The sequence below is a fragment of the Vanellus vanellus genome (assembly GCF_965231255.1).
Source record: "Vanellus vanellus genome assembly, contig: HAP1_SCAFFOLD_529, whole genome shotgun sequence".
Lineage (NCBI taxonomy): Eukaryota > Metazoa > Chordata > Aves > Charadriiformes > Charadriidae > Vanellus > Vanellus vanellus.
In genome coordinates, this window is record NW_028128410.1 from 58,233 (window position 1) to 79,343 (window position 21,111).

Here is a 21,111-nt window from a genome sequence, read left to right on the forward strand (position 1 = left end):
ATAACCTCAAAAGCACCATTTTTCACTCTCGGCACACTCCGCAGCAAAAAACGCAAACGTCCAGCCGCTGCTCCCACAGCAAAGGAGCCAGGGGGGAAAAGTCATGCTGGTCCTCACTGCCTCCGGGAACCCCTTCAAATGCCCCACACCTTTTGGACCTCTCTGCTTTCCTGTGGACTAGAACCTCAAAACCGACATTTTTCACTCTCGGCACACTCCGGAGCAAAAAACGCAAACGTCCAGCCGCTGCTCCCACAGCAAAGGAGCCAGGGGGGAAAAGTCATGCTGGTCCTCACTGCCTCCGGGAACCCCTTCAAATGCCCCACACCTTTTGGACCTCTCTGCTTTCCTGTGGACTAGAACCTCAAAACCGCCATTTTTCACTCTCGGCACACTCCGGAGCAAAAAACGCAAACGTCCAGCCGCTGCTCCCACAGCAAAGGAGCCAGGGGGGAAAAGTCATGCTGGTCCTCACTGCCTCCGGGAACCCCTTCAAATGCCCCACACCTTTTGGACCTCTCTGCTTTCCTGTGGACTAGAACCTCAAAACCGCCATTTTTCACTCTCGGCACACTCCGCAGCAAAAAACGCAAACGTCCAGCCACTGCTCCCACAGCAAAGGAGCCAGGGGGGAAAAGTCATGCTGGTCCTCACTGCCTCCGGGAAACCCTTCAAATGCCCCACTCCTTTTGGACCTCTCTACTTTCCTGTGGACTATAACCTCAAAACCGCCATTTTTCACTCTCGGCACACTCCGGAGCAAAAAACGCAAACGTCCAGCCGCTGCTCCCACAGCAAAGGAGCCAGGGGGGAAAAGTCATGCTGGTCCTCACTGCCTCCGGGAACCCCTTCAAATGCCCCACACCTTTTGGACCTCTCTGCTTTCCTGTGGACTAGAACCTCAAAACCGCCATTTTTTCTCTCGGCACACTCCGGAGCAAGAAACGCAAACGTCCAGCCGCTGCTCCCACAGCAAAGGAGCCAGGGGGGAAAAGTCATGCTGGTCCTCACTGCCTCCGGGAACCCCTTCAAATGCCCCACACCTTTTGGACCTCTCTGCTTTCCTGTGGACTAGAACCTCAAAACCGCCATTTTTCACTCTCGGCACACTCCGCAGCAAAAAACGCAAACGTCCAGCCGCTGCTCCCACAGCAAAGGAGCCAGGGGGGAAAAGTCATGCTGGTCCTCACTGCCTCCGGGAAACCCTTCAAATGCCCCACACCTTTTGGACCTCTCTGCTTTCCTGTGGACTAGAACCTCAAAACCGCCATTTTTCACTCTCGGCACACTCCGGAGCAAAAAACGCAAACGTCCAGCCGCTGCTCCCACAGCAAAGGAGCCAGGGGGGAAAAGTCATGCTGGTCCTCACTGCCTCCGGGAACCCCTTCAAATGCCCCACACCTTTTGGACCTCTCTGCTTTCCTGTGGACTAGAACCTCAAAACCGCCATTTTTCACTCTCGGCACACTCCGGAGCAAAAAACGCAAACGTCCAGCCGCTGCTCCCACAGCAAAGGAGCCAGGGGGGAAAAGTCATGCTGGTCCTCACTGCCTCCGGGAACCCCTTCAAATGCCCCACACCTTTTGGACCTCTCTGCTTTCCTGTGGACTAGAACCTCAAAACCGCCATTTTTCACTCTCGGCACACTCCGGAGCAAAAAACGCAAACGTCCAGCCGCTGCTCCCACAGCAAAGGAGCCAGGGGGGAAAAGTCATGCTGGTCCTCACTGCCTCCGGGAACCCCTTCAAATGCCCCACACCTTTTGGACCTCTCTGCTTTCCTGTGGACTAGAACCTCAAAACCGCCATTTTTCACTCTCGGCACACTCCGGAGCAAAAAACGCAAACGTCCAGCCGCTGCTCCCACAGCAAAGGAGCCAGGGGGGAAAAGTCATGCTGGTCCTCACTGCCTCCGGGAAACCCTTCAAATGCCCCACACCTTTTGGACCTCTCTGCTTTCCTGTGGACTAGAACCTCAAAAGCACCATTTTTCACTCTCGGCACACTCCGGAGCAAAAAACGCAAACATCCGGCCGCTGCTCCCACAGGAAAGGAGCCAGGGGGGAAAAGTCATGCTGGTCCTCACTGCCTCCGGGAACCCCTTCAAATGCCCCACACTTTTTGGACCTCTCTGCTTTCCTGTGGACTAGAACCTCAAAACCGCCATTTTTCACTCTCGGCACACTCCGGAGCAAAAAACGAAAACGTCCAGCCGCTGCTCCCACAGCAAAGGAGCCAGGGGGGAAAAGTCATGCTGGTCCTCACTGCCTCCGGGAACCCCTTCAAATGCCCCACACCTTTTGGACCTCTCTGCTTTCCTGTGGACTAGAACCTCAAAACCGCCATTTTTCACTCTCGGCACACTCCGCAGCAAAAAACGAAAACGTCCAGCCGCTGCTCCCACAGCAAAGGAGCCAGGGGGGAAAAGTCATGCTGGTCCTCACTGCCTCCGGGAAACCCTTCAAATGCCCCACACCTTTTGGACCTCTCTGCTTTCCTGTGGACTAGAACCTCAAAAGCACCATTTTTCACTCTCGGCACACTCCGGAGCAAAAAACGCAAACGTCCAGCCGCTGCTCCCACAGCAAAGGAGCCAGGGGGGAAAAGTCATGCTGGTCCTCACTGCCTCCGGGAACCCCTTCAAATGCCCCACACCTTTTGGACCTCTCTGCTTTCCTGTGGACTAGAACCTCAAAACCGCCATTTTTCACTTTCGTCAGCCTCCGGAGCAAAAAACGCAAACGTCCAGCCGCTGCTCCCACAGCAAAGGAGCCAGGGGGGAAAAGTCATGCTGGTCCTCACTGCCTCCGGGAACCCCTTCAAATGCCCCACACCTTTTGGACCTCTCTGCTTTCCTGTGGACTAAAACGTCAAAAGCACCATTTTTCACTTTCGTCAGACTCCGGAGCAAAAAACGCAAACGTCCAGCCGCTGCTCCCACAGCAAAGGAGCCAGGGGGGAAAAGTCATGCTGGTCCTCACTGCCTCCGGGAACCCCTTCAAATGCCCCACACCTTTTGGACCTCTCTGCTTTCCTGTGGACTAGAACCTCAAAAGCACCATTTTTCACTTTCGTCAGACTCCGGAGCAAAAAACGCAAACGTCCAGCCGCTGCTCCCACAGCAAAGGAGCCAGGGGGGAAAAGTCATGCTGGTCCTCACTGCCTCCGGGAACCCCTTCAAATGCCCCACACCTTTTGGACCTCTCTGCTTTCCTGTGGACTATAACCTCAAAACCGCCATTTTTCACTCTCGGCACACTCCGCAGCAAAAAACGCAAACGTCCAGCCGCTGCTCCCACAGCAAAGGAGCCAGGGGGGAAAAGTCATGCTGGTCCTCACTGCCTCCGGGAACCCCTTCAAATGCCCCACACCTTTTGGACCTCTCTGCTTTCCTGTGGACTAGAACCTCAAAACCGCCATTTTTCACTCTCGGCACACTCCGCAGCAAAAAACGCAAACGTCCAGCCGCTGCTCCCACAGCAAAGGAGCCAGGGGGGAAAAGTCATGCTGGTCCTCACTGCCTCCGGGAACCCCTTCAAATGCCCCACACCTTTTGGACCTCTCTGCTTTCCTGTGGACTATAACCTCAAAACCGCCATTTTTCACTCTCGGCACACTCCGCAGCAAAAAACGCAAACGTCCAGCCGCTGCTCCCACAGCAAAGGAGCCAGGGGGGAAAAGTCATGCTGGTCCTCACTGCCTCCGGGAACCCCTTCAAATGCCCCACACCTTTTGGACCTCTCTGCTTTCCTGTGGACTATAACCTCAAAAGCACCATTTTTCACTATCGGCACACTCCGCAGCAAAAAACGCAAACGTCCAGCCGCTGCTCCCACAGCAAAGGAGCCAGGGGGGAAAAGTCATGCTGGTCCTCACTGCCTCCGGGAACCCCTTCAAATGCCCCACACCTTTTGGACCTCTCTGCTTTCCTGTGGACTAGAACCTCAAAACCGCCATTTTTCACTCTCGGCACACTCCGGAGCAAAAAACGCAAACGTCCAGCCGCTGCTCCCACAGCAAAGGAGCCAGGGGGGAAAAGTCATGCTGGTCCTCACTGCCTCCGGGAAACCCTTCAAATGCCCCACACCTTTTGGACCTCTCTGCTTTCCTGTGGACTATAACCTCAAAAGCACCATTTTTCACTCTCGGCACACTCCGGAGCAAAAAACGCAAACGTCCGGCCGCTGCTCCCACAGGAAAGGAGCCAGGGGGGAAAAGTCATGCTGGTCCTCACTGCCTCCGGGAACCCCTTCAAATGCCCCACACCTTTTGGACCTCTCTGCTTTCCTGTGGACTAGAACCTCAAAACCGCCATTTTTCACTCTCGGCACACTCCGCAGCAAAAAACGAAAACGTCCAGCCGCTGCTCCCACAGCAAAGGAGCCAGGGGGGAAAAGTCATGCTGGTCCTCACTGCCTCCGGGAACCCCTTCAAATGCCCCACACCTTTTGGACCTCTCTGCTTTCCTGTGGACTAGAACCTCAAAACCGCCATTTTTCACTCTCGGCACACTCCGCAGCAAAAAACGAAAACGTCCAGCCGCTGCTCCCACAGCAAAGGAGCCAGGGGGGAAAAGTCATGCTGGTCCTCACTGCCTCCGGGAAACCCTTCAAATGCCCCACACCTTTTGGACCTCTCTGCTTTCCTGTGGACTAGAACCTCAAAAGCACCATTTTTCACTCTCGGCACACTCCGGAGCAAAAAACGCAAACGTCCAGCCGCTGCTCCCACAGCAAAGGAGCCAGGGGGGAAAAGTCATGCTGGTCCTCACTGCCTCCGGGAACCCCTTCAAATGCCCCACACCTTTTGGACCTCTCTGCTTTCCTGTGGACTAGAACCTCAAAACCGCCATTTTTCACTTTCGTCAGCCTCCGGAGCAAAAAACGCAAACGTCCAGCCGCTGCTCCCACAGCAAAGGAGCCAGGGGAGAAAAGTCATGCTGGTCCTCACTGCCTCCGGGAACCCCTTCAAATGCCCCACACCTTTTGGACCTCTCTGCTTTCCTGTGGACTAGAACCTCAAAACCGCCATTTTTCACTCTCGGCACACTCCGGAGCAAAAAACGCAAACGTCCAGCCGCTGCTCCCACAGCAAAGGAGCCAGGGGGGAAAAGTCATGCTGGTCCTCACTGCCTCCGGGAACCCCTTCAAATGCCCCACACTTTTTGGACCTCTCTGCTTTCCTGTGGACTAGAACCTCAAAACCGCCATTTTTCACTCTCGGCACACTCCGCAGCAAAAAACGCAAACGTCCAGCCGCTGCTCCCACAGCAAAGGAGCCAGGGGGGAAAAGTCATGCTGGTCCTCACTGCCTCCGGGAACCCCTTCAAATGCCCCACACCTTTTGGACCTCTCTGCTTTCCTGTGGACTAGAACCTCAAAACCACCGTTTTTCACTCTCGGCACACTCCGCAGCAAAAAACGCAAACGTCCAGCTGCTGCTCCCACAGCAAAGGAGCCAGGGGGGAAAAGTCATGCTGGTCCTCACTGCCTCCGGGAACCCCTTCAAATGCCCCACACCTTTTGGACCTCTCTGCTTTCCTGTGGACTAGAACCTCAAAACCGCCATTTTTCACTTTCGGCACACTCCGGAGCAAAAAACGCAAACGTCCAGCCGCTGCTCCCACAGCAAAGGAGCCAGGGGGGAAAAGTCATGCTGGTCCTCACTGCCTCCGGGAACCCCTTCAAATGCCCCACACCTTTTGGACCTCTCTGCTTTCCTGTGGACTAGAACCTCAAAACCGCCATTTTTCACTCTCGGCACACTCCGCAGCAAAAAACGCAAACGTCCAGCCGCTGCTCCCACAGCAAAGGAGCCAGGGGGGAAAAGTCATGCTGGTCCTCACTGCCTCCGGGAACCCCTTCAAATGCCCCACACCTTTTGGACCTCTCTGCTTTCCTGTGGACTAGAACCTCAAAACCGCCATTTTTCACTCTCGGCACACTCCGGAGCAAAAAACGCAAACGTCCAGCCGCTGCTCCCACAGCAAAGGAGCCAGGGGGGAAAAGTCATGCTGGTCCTCACTGCCTCCGGGAACCCCTTCAAATGCCCCACACCTTTTGGACCTCTCTGCTTTCCTGTGGACTAGAACCTCAAAACCGCCATTTTTCACTCTCGGCACACTCCGGAGCAAAAAACGCAAACGTCCAGCCGCTGCTCCCACAGCAAAGGAGCCAGGGGGGAAAAGTCATGCTGGTCCTCACTGCCTCCGGGAACCCCTTCAAATGCCCCACACCTTTTGGACCTCTCTGCTTTCCTGTGGACTAGAACCTCAAAACCGCCATTTTTCACTCTCGGCACACTCTGGAGCAAAAACGCAAACGTCCAGCCGCTGCTCTCACAGCAAAGGAGCCAGGGGGGAAAAGTCATGCTGGTCCTCACTGCCTCCGGGAACCCCTTCAAATGCCCCACACCTTTTGGACCTCTCTGCTTTCCTGTGGACTAGAACCTCAAAACCGCCATTTTTCACTCTCGGCACACTCCGGAGCAAAAAACGCAAACGTCCAGCCGCTGCTCCCACAGCAAAGGAGCCAGGGGGGAAAAGTCATGCTGGTCCTCACTGCCTCCGGGAACCCTTCAAATGCCCCACACCTTTTGGACCTCTCTGCTTTCCTGTGGACTAGAACCTCAAAACCGCCATTTTTCACTCTCGGCACACTCCGCAGCAAAAACGCAAACGTCCAGCCGCTGCTCCCCACAGCAAAGGAGCCAGGGGGGAAAAGTCATGCTGGTTCCTCACTGCCTCCGGGAACCCCTTCAAATGCCCCACACCTTTTGGACCTCTCTGCTTTCCTGTGGACTAGAACCTCAAAACCGCCATTTTTCACTCTCGGCACACTCCGCAGCAAAAAACGCAAACGTCCAGCCGCTGCTCCCACAGCAAAGGAGCCAGGGGGGAAAAGTCATGCTGGTCCTCACTGCCTCCAGGAACCCCTTCAAATGCCCCACACCTTTTGGACCTCTCTGCTTTCCTGTGGACTAGAACCTCAAAAGCACCATTTTTCACTCTCTGCACACTCCGGAGCAAAAAACGCAAACGTCCAGCCGCTGCTCCCACAGCAAAGGAGCCAGGGGGGAAAAGTCATGCTGGTCCTCACTGCCTCCGGGAACCCCTTCAAATGCCCCACACCTTTTGGACCTCTCTGCTTTCCTGTGGACTATAACCTCAAAACCGCCATTTTTCACTCTCGGCACACTCCGGAGCAAAAAACGCAAACGTCCAGCCGCTGCTCCCACAGCAAAGGAGCCAGGGGGGAAAAGTCATGCTGGTCCTCACTGCCTCCGGGAACCCCTTCAAATGCCCCACACCTTTTGGACCTCTCTGCTTTCCTGTGGACTAGAACCTCAAAACCGCCATTTTTCACTCTCGGCACACTCCGGAGCAAAAAACGCAAACGTCCAGCCGCTGCTCCCACAGCAAAGGAGCCAGGGGGGAAAAGTCATGCTGGTCCTCACTGCCTCCAGGAACCCCTTCAAATGCCCCACACCTTTTGGACCTCTCTGCTTTCCTGGTGACTACAACCTCAAAAGCACCATTTTTCACTTTCGTCAGCCTCCGGAGCAAAAAACGCAAACGTCCAGCCGCTGCTCCCACAGCAAAGGAGCCAGGGGGGAAAAGTCATGCTGGTCCTCACTGCCTCCGGGAACCCCTTCAAAAGCCCCACACCTTTTGGACCTCTCTGCTTTCCTGTGGACTAGAACCTCAAAACCGCCATTTTTCACTCTCGGCACACTCCGGAGCAAAAAACGCAAACGTCCAGCCGCTGCTCCCACAGCAAAGGAGCCAGGGGGGAAAAGTCATGCTGGTCCTCACTGCCTCCGGGAACCCCTTCAAATGCCCCACACCTTTTGGACCTCTCTGCTTTCCTGTGGACTAGAACCTCAAAACCGCCATTTTTCACTCTCGGCACACTCCGCAGCAAAAAACGCAAACGTCCAGCCGCTGCTCCCACAGCAAAGGAGCCAGGGGGGAAAAGTCATGCTGGTCCTCACTGCCTCCGGGAACCCCTTCAAATGCCCCACACCTTTTGGACCTCTCTGCTTTCCTGTGGACTAGAACCTCAAAACCTCCATTTTTCACTTTCGTCAGCCTCCGGAGCAAAAAACGCAAACATCCAGCCGCTGCTCCCACAGCAAAGGAGCCAGGGGGGAAAAGTCATGCTGGTCCTCACTGCCTCCGGGAACCCCTTCAAATGCCCCACACCTTTTGGACCTCTCTGCTTTCCTGTGGACTAGAACCTCAAAACCGCCATTTTTCACTCTCGGCACACTCCGCAGCAAAAAACGAAAACGTCCAGCCGCTGCTCCCACAGCAAAGGAGCCAGGGGGGAAAAGTCATGCTGGTCCTCACTGCCTCCGGGAACCCCTTCAAATGCCCCACACCTTTTGGACCTCTCTGCTTTCCTGTTGACTAGAACCTCAAAACCGCCATTTTTCACTCTCGGCACACTCCGGAGCAAAAAACGCAAACGTCCAGCCGCTGCTCCCACAGCAAAGGAGCCAGGGGGGAAAAGTCATGCTGGTCCTCACTGCCTCCGGGAACCCCTTCAAATGCCCCACACCTTTTGGACCTCTCTGCTTTCCTGTGGACTAGAACCTCAAAACCGCCATTTTTCACTCTCGGCACACTCCGCAGCAAAAAACGCAAACGTCCAGCCGCTGCTCCCACAGCAAAGGAGCCAGGGGGGAAAAGTCATGCTGGTCCTCACTGCCTCCGGGAACCCCTTCAAATGCCCCACACCTTTTGGACCTCTCTGCTTTCCTGTGGACTAGAACCTCAAAACCGCCATTTTTCACTCTCGGCACACTCCGGAGCAAAAAACGCAAACGTCCAGCCGCTGCTCCCACAGCAAAGGAGCCAGGGGGGAAAAGTCATGCTGGTCCTCACTGCCTCCGGGAACCCCTTCAAATGCCCCACACCTTTTGGACCTCTCTGCTTTCCTGTGGACTAGAACCTCAAAACCGCCATTTTTCACTCTCGGCACACTCCGGAGCAAAAAACGCAAACGTCCAGCCGCTGCTCCCACAGCAAAGGAGCCAGGGGGGAAAAGTCATGCTGGTCCTCACTGCCTCCGGGAACCCCTTCAAATGCCCCACACCTTTTGGACCTCTCTGCTTTCCTGTGGACTAGAACCTCAAAACCGCCATTTTTCACTCTCGGCACACTCCGCAGCAAAAAACGCAAACGTCCAGCCGCTGCTCCCACAGCAAAGGAGCCAGGGGGGAAAAGTCATGCTGGTCCTCACTGCCTCCGGGAACCCCTTCAAATGCCCCACACCTTTTGGACCTCTCTGCTTTCCTGTGGACTATAACCTCAAAACCGCCATTTTTCACTCTCGGCACACTCCGCAGCAAAAAACGCAAACGTCCAGCCGCTGCTCCCACAGCAAAGGAGCCAGGGGGGAAAAGTCATGCTGGTCCTCACTGCCTCCGGGAAACCCTTCAAATGCCCCACACCTTTTGGACCTCTCTGCTTTCCTGTGGACTAGAACCTCAAAAGCACCATTTTTCACTCTCGGCACACTCCGGAGCAAAAAACGCAAACGTCCGGCCGCTGCTCCCACAGCAAAGGAGCCAGGGGGGAAAAGTCATGCTGGTCCTCACTGCCTCCGGGAACCCCTTCAAATGCCCCACACTTTTTGGACCTCTCTGCTTTCCTGTGGACTAGAACCTCAAAACCGCCATTTTTCACTCTCGGCACACTCCGCAGCAAAAAACGAAAACGTCCAGCCGCTGCTCCCACAGCAAAGGAGCCAGGGGGGAAAAGTCATGCTGGTCCTCACTGCCTCCGGGAACCCCTTCAAATGCCCCACACCTTTTGGACCTCTCTGCTTTCCTGTGGACTAGAACCTCAAAACCGCCATTTTTCACTTTCGGCACACTCCGGAGCAAAAAACGCAAACGTCCAGCCGCTGCTCCCACAGCAAAGGAGCCAGGGGGGAAAAGTCATGCTGGTCCTCACTGCCTCCGGGAACCCCTTCAAATGCCCCACACCTTTTGGACCTCTCTGCTTTCCTGTGGACTAGAACCTCAAAACCGCCATTTTTCACTCTCGGCACACTCCGCAGCAAAAAACGAAAACGTCCAGCCGCTGCTCCCACAGCAAAGGAGCCAGGGGGGAAAAGTCATGCTGGTCCTCACTGCCTCCGGGAACCCCTTCAAATGCCCCACACCTTTTGGACCTCTCTGCTTTCCTGTGGACTATAACCTCAAAACCGCCGTTTTTCACTCTCGGCACACTCCGGAGCAAAAAACGCAAACGTCCAGCTGCTGCTCCCACAGGAAAGGAGCCAGGGGGGAAAAGTCATGCTGGTCCTCACTGCCTCCGGGAACCCCTTCAAATGCCCCACACCTTTTGGACCTCTCTGCTTTCCTGTGGACTAGAACCTCAAAACCGCCATTTTTCACTCTCGGCACACTCCGCAGCAAAAAACGCAAACGTCCAGCCGCTGCTCCCACAGCAAAGGAGCCAGGGGGGAAAAGTCATGCTGGTCCTCACTGCCTCCGGGAACCCCTTCAAATGCCCCACACCTTTTGGACCTCTCTGCTTTCCTGTGGACTAGAACCTCAAAACCGCCATTTTTCACTCTCGGCACACTCCGGAGCAAAAAACGCAAACGTCCAGCCACTGCTCCCACAGCAAAGGAGCCAGGGGGGAAAAGTCATGCTGGTCCTCACTGCCTCCGGGAACCCCTTCAAATGCCCCACACCTTTTGGACCTCTCTGCTTTCCTGTGGACTATAACCTCAAAACCGCCATTTTTCACTCTCGGCACACTCTGGAGCAAAAAACGCAAACGTCCAGCCGCTGCTCTCACAGCAAAGGAGCCAGGGGGGAAAAGTCATGCTGGTCCTCACTGCCTCCGGGAACCCCTTCAAATGCCCCACACCTTTTGGACCTCTCTGCTTTCCTGTGGACTAGAACCTCAAAACCGCCATTTTTCACTTCCGTCAGCCTCCGGAGCAAAAAACGCAAACGTCCAGCCGCTGCTCCCACAGCAAAGGAGCCAGGGGGGAAAAGTCATGCTGGTCCTCACTACCTCCGGGAACCCCTTCAAATGCCCCACACCTTTTGGACCTCTCTGCTTTCCTGTGGACTAGAACCTCAAAACCGCCATTTTTCACTCTCGGCACACTCCGCAGCAAAAAACGCAAACGTCCAGCCGCTGCTCCCACAGCAAAGGAGCCAGGGGGGAAAAGTCATGCTGGTCCTCACTGCCTCTGGGAACCCCTTCAAATGCCCCACACCTTTTGGACCTCTCTGCTTTCCTGTGGACTAGAACCTCAAAACCGCCATTTTTCACTCTCGGCACACTCCGCAGCAAAAAACGCAAACGTCCAGCCGCTGCTCCCACAGCAAAGGAGCCAGGGGGGAAAAGTCATGCTGGTCCTCACTGCCTCCGGGAACCCCTTCAAATGCCCCACACCTTTTGGACCTCTCTGCTTTCCTGTGGACTAGAACCTCAAAACCGCCATTTTTCACTCTCGTCAGCCTCCGGAGCAAAAAACGCAAACGTCCAGCCGCTGCTCCCACAGCAAAGGAGCCAGGGGGGAAAAGTCATGCTGGTCCTCACTGCCTCCGGGAACCCCTTCAAATGCCCCACACCTTTTGGACCTCTCTGTTTTCCTGTGGACTAGAACCTCAAAACCGCCATTTTTCACTCTCGGCACACTCCGCAGCAAAAAACGCAAACGTCCAGCCGCTGCTCCCACAGCAAAGGAGCCAGGGGGGAAAAGTCATGCTGGTCCTCACTGCCTCCGGGAACCCCTTCAAATGCCCCACACCTTTTGGACCTCTCTGCTTTCCTGTGGACTAGAACCTCAAAACCGCCATTTTTCACTCTCGGCACACTCCGGAGCAAAAAACGCAAACGTCCAGCCGCTGCTCCCACAGCAACGGAGCCAGGGGGGAAAAGTCATGCTGGTCCTCACTGCCTCCGGGAACCCCTTCAAATGCCCCACACCTTTTGGACCTCTCTGCTTTCCTGTGGACTAGAACCTCAAAACCGCCATTTTTCACTCTCGGCACACTCCGGAGCAAAAAACGCAAACGTCCAGCCGCTGCTCCCACAGCAAAGGAGCCAGGGGGGAAAAGTCATGCTGGTCCTCACTGCCTCCGGGAACCCCTTCAAATGCCCCACACCTTTTGGACCTCTCTGCTTTCCTGTGGACTAGAACCTCAAAACCGCCATTTTTCACTCTCGGCACACTCCGCAGCAAAAAACGCAAACGTCCAGCCGCTGCTCCCACAGCAAAGGAGCCAGGGGGGAAAAGTCATGCTGGTCCTCACTGCCTCCGGGAACCCCTTCAAATGCCCCACACCTTTTGGACCTCTCTGCTTTCCTGTGGACTAGAACCTCAAAACCGCCATTTTTCACTCTCGGCACACTCCGCAGCAAAAAACGCAAACGTCCAGCCGCTGCTCCCACAGCAAAGGAGCCAGGGGGGAAAAGTCATGCTGGTCCTCACTGCCTCCGGGAACCCCTTCAAATGCCCCACACCTTTTGGACCTCTCTGCTTTCCTGTGGACTAGAACCTCAAAACCGCCATTTTTCACTCTCGGCACACTCCGGAGCAAAAAACGCAAACGTCCAGCCGCTGCTCCCACAGCAAAGGAGCCAGGGGGGAAAAGTCATGCTGGTCCTCACTGCCTCCGGGAACCCCTTCAAATGCCCCACACCTTTTGGACCTCTCTGCTTTCCTGTGGACTAGAACCTCAAAACCGCCATTTTTCACTCTCGGCACACTCCGCAGCAAAAAACGCAAACGTCCAGCCGCTGCTCCCACAGCAAAGGAGCCAGGGGGGAAAAGTCATGCTGGTCCTCACTGCCTCCGGGAACCCCTTCAAATGCCCCACACCTTTTGGACCTCTCTGCTTTCCTGGTGACTATAACCTCAAAAGCACCATTTTTCACTCTCGGCACACTCCGGAGCAAAAAACGCAAACGTCCAGCCGCTGCTCCCACAGCAAAGGAGCCAGGGGGGAAAAGTCATGCTGGTCCTCACTGCCTCCGGGAACCCCTTCAAATGCCCCACACCTTTTGGACCTCTCTGCTTTCCTGTGGACTAGAACCTCAAAACCGCCATTTTTCACTCTCGGCACACTCCGCAGCAAAAAACGCAAACGTCCAGCCGCTGCTCCCACAGCAAAGGAGCCAGGGGGGAAAAGTCATGCTGGTCCTCACTGCCTCCGGGAACCCCTTCAAATGCCCCACACCTTTTGGACCTCTCTGCTTTCCTGTGGACTAGAACCTCAAAACCGCCATTTTTCACTCTCGGCACACTCCGCAGCAAAAAACGCAAACGTCCAGCCGCTGCTCCCACAGCAAAGGAGCCAGGGGGGAAAAGTCATGCTGGTCCTCACTGCCTCCGGGAACCCCTTCAAATGCCCCACACCTTTTGGACCTCTCTGCTTTCCTGTGGACTAGAACCTCAAAATCGCCATCTTTCACTCTCGGCACACTCCGGAGCAAAAAACGCAAACGTCCGGCCGCTGCTCCCACCGCAAAGGAGCCAGGGGGGAAAAGTCATGCTGGTCCTCACTGCCTCCGGGAACCCCTTCAAATGCCCCACACCTTTTGGACCTCTCTGCTTTCCTGTGGACTAGAACCTCAAAACCGCCATTTTTCACTCTCGGCACACTCCGCAGCAAAAAACGCAAACGTCCAGCCGCTGCTCCCACAGCAAAGGAGCCAGGGGGGAAAAGTCATGCTGGTCCTCACTGCCTCCGGGAACCCCTTCAAATGCCCCACACCTTTTGGACCTCTCTGCTTTCCTGTGGACTAGAACCTCAAAACCGCCATTTTTCACTCTCGTCAGCCTCCGGAGCAAAAAACGCAAACGTCCAGCCGCTGCTCCCACAGCAAAGGAGCCAGGGGGGAAAAGTCATGCTGGTCCTCACTGCCTCCGGGAACCCCTTCAAATGCCCCACACCTTTTGGACCTCTCTGCTTTCCTGTGGACTATAACCTCAAAACCGCCATTTTTCACTCTCGGCACACTCCGCAGCAAAAAACGCAAACGTCCGGCCGCTGCTCCCACAGCAAAGGAGCCAGGGGGGAAAAGTCATGCTGGTCCTCACTGCCTCCGGGAACCCCTTCAAATGCCCCACACCTTTTGGACCTCTCTGCTTTCCTGTGGACTAGAACCTCAAAACCGCCATTTTTCACTCTCGGCACACTCCGCAGCAAAAAACGCAAACGTCCAGCCGCTGCTCCCACAGCAAAGGAGCCAGGGGGGAAAAGTCATGCTGGTCCTCACTGCCTCCGGGAACCCCTTCAAATGCCCCACACCTTTTGGACCTCTCTGCTTTCCTGTGGACTAGAACCTCAAAACCGCCATTTTTCACTTTCGTCAGCCTCCGGAGCAAAAAACGCAAACGTCCAGCCGCTGCTCCCACAGCAAAGGAGCCAGGGGGGAAAAGTCATGCTGGTCCTCACTGCCTCCGGGAACCCCTTCAAATGCCCCACACCTTTTGGACCTCTCTGCTTTCCTGGTGACTATAACCTCAAAAGCACCATTTTTCACTCTCGGCACACTCCGGAGCAAAAAACGCAAACGTCCAGCCGCTGCTCCCACAGCAAAGGAGCCAGGGGGGAAAAGTCATGCTGGTCCTCACTGCCTCCGGGAACCCCTTCAAATGCCCCACACCTTTTGGACCTCTCTGCTTTCCTGTGGACTAGAACCTCAAAACCGCCATTTTTCACTCTCGGCACACTCCGGAGCAAAAAACGCAAACGTCCAGCCGCTGCTCCCACAGCAAAGGAGCCAGGGGGGAAAAGTCATGCTGGTCCTCACTGCCTCCGGGAACCCCTTCAAATGCCCCACACCTTTTGGACCTCTCTGCTTTCCTGTGGACTAGAACCTCAAAACCGCCATTTTTCACTCTCGGCACACTCCGCAGCAAAAAACGCAAACGTCCAGCCGCTGCTCCCACAGCAAAGGAGCCAGGGGGGAAAAGTCATGCTGGTCCTCACTGCCTCCGGGAACCCCTTCAAATGCCCCACACCTTTTGGACCTCTCTGCTTTCCTGTGGACTAGAACCTCAAAACCGCCATTTTTCACTCTCGGCACACTCCGGAGCAAAAAACGCAAACGTCCAGCCGCTGCTCCCACAGCAAAGGAGCCAGGGGGGAAAAGTCATGCTGGTCCTCACTGCCTCCGGGAACCCCTTCAAATGCCCCACACCTTTTGGACCTCTCTGCTTTCCTGTGGACTAGAACCTCAAAACCGCCATTTTTCACTCTCGGCACACTCCGCAGCAAAAAACGCAAACGTCCAGCCGCTGCTCCCACAGCAAAGGAGCCAGGGGGGAAAAGTCATGCTGGTCCTCACTGCCTCCGGGAACCCCTTCAAATGCCCCACACCTTTTGGACCTCTCTGCTTTCCTGGTGACTATAACCTCAGAAGCACCATTTTTCACTCTCGGCACACTCCGCAGCAAAAAACGCAAACGTCCAGCCGCTGCTCCCACAGCAAAGGAGCCAGGGGGGAAAAGTCATGCTGGTCCTCACTGCCTCCGGGAACCCCTTCAAATGCCCCACACCTTTTGGACCTCTCTGCTTTCCTGTGGACTAGAACCTCAAAACCGCCATTTTTCACTCTCGGCACACTCCGGAGCAAAAAACGCAAACGTCCAGCCGCTGCTCCCACAGCAAAGGAGCCAGGGGGGAAAAGTCATGCTGGTCCTCACTGCCTCCGGGAACCCCTTCAAATGCCCCACACCTTTTGGACCTCTCTGCTTTCCCGTGGACTATAACCTCAAAAGCACCATTTTTCACTTTCGTCAGACTCCGGAGCAAAAAACGCAAACGTCCGGCCGCTGCTCCCACAGCAAAGGAGCCAGGGGGGAAAAGTCATGCTGGTCCTCACTGCCTCCGGGAACCCCTTCAAATGCCCCACACCTTTTGGACCTCTCTGCTTTCCTGTGGACTAGAACCTCAAAACCGCCATTTTTCACTCTCGGCACACTCCGCAGCAAAAAACGCAAACGTCCAGCCGCTGCTCCCACAGCAAAGGAGCCAGGGGGGAAAAGTCATGCTGGTCCTCACTGCCTCCGGGAACCCCTTCAAATGCCCCACACCTTTTGGACCTCTCTGCTTTCCTGTGGACTAGAACCTCAAAATCGCCATCTTTCACTCTCGGCACACTCCGGAGCAAAAAACGCAAACGTCCGGCCGCTGCTCCCACCGCAAAGGAGCCAGGGGGGAAAAGTCATGCTGGTCCTCACTGCCTCCGGGAACCCCTTCAAATGCCCCACACCTTTTGGACCTCTCTGCTTTCCTGTGGACTAGAACCTCAAAACCGCCATTTTTCACTCTCGGCACACTCCGGAGCAAAAAACGCAAACGTCCAGCCGCTGCTCCCACAGCAAAGGAGCCAGGGGGGAAAAGTCATGCTGGTCCTCACTGCCTCCGGGAACCCCTTCAAATGCCCCACACCTTTTGGACCTCTCTGCTTTCCTGTGGACTAGAACCTCAAAACCGCCATTTTTCACTCTCGTCAGCCTCCGGAGCAAAAAACGCAAACGTCCAGCCGCTGCTCCCACAGCAAAGGAGCCAGGGGGGAAAAGTCATGCTGGTCCTCACTGCCTCCGGGAACCCCTTCAAATGCCCCACACCTTTTGGACCTCTCTGCTTTCCTGTGGACTATAACCTCAAAACCGCCATTTTTCACTCTCGGCACACTCCGCAGCAAAAAACGCAAACGTCCGGCCGCTGCTCCCACAGCAAAGGAGCCAGGGGGGAAAAGTCATGCTGGTCCTCACTGCCTCCGGGAACCCCTTCAAATGCCCCACACCTTTTGGACCTCTCTGCTTTCCTGTGGACTAGAACCTCAAAACCGCCATTTTTCACTCTCGGCACACTCCGCAGCAAAAAACGCAAACGTCCAGCCGCTGCTCCCACAGCAAAGGAGCCAGGGGGGAAAAGTCATGCTGGTCCTCACTGCCTCCGGGAACCCCTTCAAATGCCCCACACCTTTTGGACCTCTCTGCTTTCCTGTGGACTAGAACCTCAAAACCGCCATTTTTCACTTTCGTCAGCCTCCGGAGCAAAAAACGCAAACGTCCAGCCGCTGCTCCCACAGCAAAGGAGCCAGGGGGGAAAAGTCATGCTGGTCCTCACTGCCTCCGGGAACCCCTTCAAATGCCCCACACCTTTTGGACCTCTCTGCTTTCCTGGTGACTATAACCTCAAAAGCACCATTTTTCACTCTCGGCACACTCCGGAGCAAAAAACGCAAACGTCCAGCCGCTGCTCCCACAGCAAAGGAGCCAGGGGGGAAAAGTCATGCTGGTCCTCACTGCCTCCGGGAACCCCTTCAAATGCCCCACACCTTTTGGACCTCTCTGCTTTCCTGTGGACTAGAACCTCAAAACCGCCATTTTTCACTCTCGGCACACTCCGGAGCAAAAAACGCAAACGTCCAGCCGCTGCTCCCACAGCAAAGGAGCCAGGGGGGAAAAGTCATGCTGGTCCTCACTGCCTCCGGGAACCCCTTCAAATGCCCCACACCTTTTGGACCTCTCTGCTTTCCTGTGGACTAGAACCTCAAAACCGCCATTTTTCACTCTCGGCACACTCCGCAGCAAAAAACGCAAACGTCCAGCCGCTGCTCCCACAGCAAAGGAGCCAGGGGGGAAAAGTCATGCTGGTCCTCACTGCCTCCGGGAACCCCTTCAAATGCCCCACACCTTTTGGACCTCTCTGCTTTCCTGTGGACTAGAACCTCAAAACCGCCATTTTTCACTCTCGGCACACTCCGGAGCAAAAAACGCAAACGTCCAGCCGCTGCTCCCACAGCAAAGGAGCCAGGGGGGAAAAGTCATGCTGGTCCTCACTGCCTCCGGGAACCCCTTCAAATGCCCCACACCTTTTGGACCTCTCTGCTTTCCTGTGGACTAGAACCTCAAAACCGCCATTTTTCACTCTCGGCACACTCCGCAGCAAAAAACGCAAACGTCCAGCCGCTGCTCCCACAGCAAAGGAGCCAGGGGGGAAAAGTCATGCTGGTCCTCACTGCCTCCGGGAACCCCTTCAAATGCCCCACACCTTTTGGACCTCTCTGCTTTCCTGGTGACTATAACCTCAGAAGCACCATTTTTCACTCTCGGCACACTCCGCAGCAAAAAACGCAAACGTCCAGCCGCTGCTCCCACAGCAAAGGAGCCAGGGGGGAAAAGTCATGCTGGTCCTCACTGCCTCCGGGAACCCCTTCAAATGCCCCACACCTTTTGGACCTCTCTGCTTTCCTGTGGACTAGAACCTCAAAACCGCCATTTTTCACTCTCGGCACACTCCGGAGCAAAAAACGCAAACGTCCAGCCGCTGCTCCCACAGCAAAGGAGCCAGGGGGGAAAAGTCATGCTGGTCCTCACTGCCTCCGGGAACCCCTTCAAATGCCCCATACCTTTTGGACCTCTCTGCTTTCCTGTGGACTAGAACCTCAAAACCGCCATTTTTCACTCTCGGCACACTCCACAGCAAAAAACGCAAACGTCCAGCCGCTGCTCCCACAGCAAAGGAGCCAGGGGGGAAAAGTCATGCTGGTCCTCACTGCCTCCGGGAACCCCTTCAAATGCCCCACACCTTTTGGACCTCTCTGCTTTCCCGTGGACTATAACCTCAAAAGCACCATTTTTCACTTTCGTCAGACTCCGGAGCAAAAAACGCAAACGTCCGGCCGCTGCTCCCACAGCAAAGGAGCCAGGGGGGAAAAGTCATGCTGGTCCTCACTGCCTCCGGGAACCCCTTCAAATGCCCCACACCTTTTGGACCTCTCTGCTTTCCTGTGGACTAGAACCTCAAAACCGCCATTTTTCACTCTCGGCACACTCCGCAGCAAAAAACGCAAACGTCCAGCCGCTGCTCCCACAGCAAAGGAGCCAGGGGGGAAAAGTCATGCTGGTCCTCACTGCCTCCGGGAACCCCTTCAAATGCCCCACACCTTTTGGACCTCTCTGCTTTCCTGTGGACTAGAACCTCAAAACCGCCATTTTTCACTCTCGGCACACTCTGGAGCAAAAAACGCAAACGTCCAGCCGCTGCTCCCACAGCAAAGGAGCCAGGGGGGAAAAGTCATGCTGGTCCTCACTGCCTCCGGGAACCCCTTCAAATGCCCCACACCTTTTGGACCTCTCTGCTTTCCTGTGGACTAGAACCTCAAAACCGCCATTTTTCACTCTCGGCACACTCCGCAGCAAAAAACGCAAACGTCCAGCCGCTGCTCCCACAGCAAAGGAGCCAGGGGGGAAAAGTCATGCTGGTCCTCACTGCCTCCGGGAACCCCTTCAAATGCCCCACACCTTTTGGACCTCTGTGCTTTCCTGTGGACTAGAACCTCAAAACCGCCATTTTTCACTCTCGGCACACTCCGCAGCAAAAAACGCAAACGTCCAGCCGCTGCTCCCACAGCAAAGGAGCCAGGGGGGAAAAGTCATGCTGGTCCTCACTGCCTCCGGGAACCCCTTCAAATGCCCCACACCTTTTGGACCTCTCTGCTTTCCTGTGGACTAGAACCTCAAAACCGCCATTTTTCACTCTCGGCACACTCCGCAGCAAAAAACGCAAACGCCCAGCCGCTGCTCCCACAGCAAAGGAGCCGGGGGGAAAAGTCATGCTGGTCCTCACTGCCTCCGGGAACCCCTTCAAATGCCCCACACCTTTTGGACCTCTCTGCTTTCCTGTGGACTATAACCTCAAAACCGTCATTTTTTCACTTTCGTCAGACTCCGGAGCAAAAAACGCAAACGTCCAGCCGCTGCTCCCACAGCAAAGGAGCCAGGGGGGAAAAGTCATGCTGGTCCTCACTGCCTCCGGGAACCCCTTCAAATGCCCCACACCTTTTGGACCTCTCTGCTTTCCTATGGACTCCATCCTCAAAACCATAGTTTTTCACTCTCGGCAGTTTTTTTAAACCCTTGGCCCCGTCCCACCATCACCTCACTGGTCCTACCTGGGCTGCCCCAGCCCACAGCTGGAGCCCATCAGGTCCGGGGGCCATTGCCAGAGCTCCACAGCACATTGCCCCCTCCCCTGCCCCTTTCCCCAGCCACGACCTCTGCACGCAGGGGATGCAAACACATTTGGGGCACAGAAGGGGCTGAAAAAGTTTGTTCATTAATGCACGCAAGAAATCCCAGCAGTGAGTTGGCTGTAAGGCTCAGTACCCAAACACAACACTACAGAGGGAGAAAAGGCAAGAGAAAAGCAGGAAGAAGGACAGAGGGACATAGAGAAGAGGTGTGAGACAGGGAAGCAGAAAACAGGACGCTACAAACAGGAGAGGGGCGGGCAGTGGGACAGCCATGACTGACGGGCACTTCCGGTATCCTGGAGGACCGTGGGGCCTTAGAGATCAACGTCGGAGGACTGATAGGCACTTCCGCTATGCTGGAGGTCCGCGGGACAATAGAGATTGACTTCCGGTGGACTGACCGGTACTTCCGGTGTCCTGGAGGACTGCGGGACCATAGAGATAGACTTCCGGAAGACTGACGGGACTTCCGGTGTGCTGGAGGACTGTCGGACAGTAGAGATCGATTTCTGGAGGACTGACGGGCACTTCCGTGCGGCTCCGGAGCGCAGTTAGAGCTGGCAGCGGAGCGCTGATGGCCACTCTCGGGGCCGGGCGGGGGGCACAGAGGCCGCTCCAGGTGGCGGGGAGGCCGCTAGAGCTCCGCCGCTGCCGCTTCGTCTTCGGTCGCCGCTGTCTCGGTGCCGCCCCGACCTCAGGGAGGCCGTGCATGCGCCCGAGCTGCTCGGTGGCCGGGCGGCAGCAGCGAACACGGCAAACTGCCACCGGGGGGGTACCACTGCGCACGCGCGGCTCCCGGGCGGACGGCAGCGCCCCGCTCGTTGTCTGTCCCTGAGCGCTCATCAGCGTGATGAGCGCCGACCGGTCTCAGCCCGGTTTATTCCATGCAGAACCAGAGTCGGGGGGGGTTGGGGTATTTTGGGGCTGCGGCAGCGGCTCCCGCTCTGTGTGCAGTGCATGGCACCTTCCAATAGAGATTAGAGGGAGGGCAAGATTTTAAATCCTTTCTATAAAGAGGCGTTCTTTGCATTTTAAAAACATTATATAGCGTAGACGTTTACAATTCTGTATCTATTTACA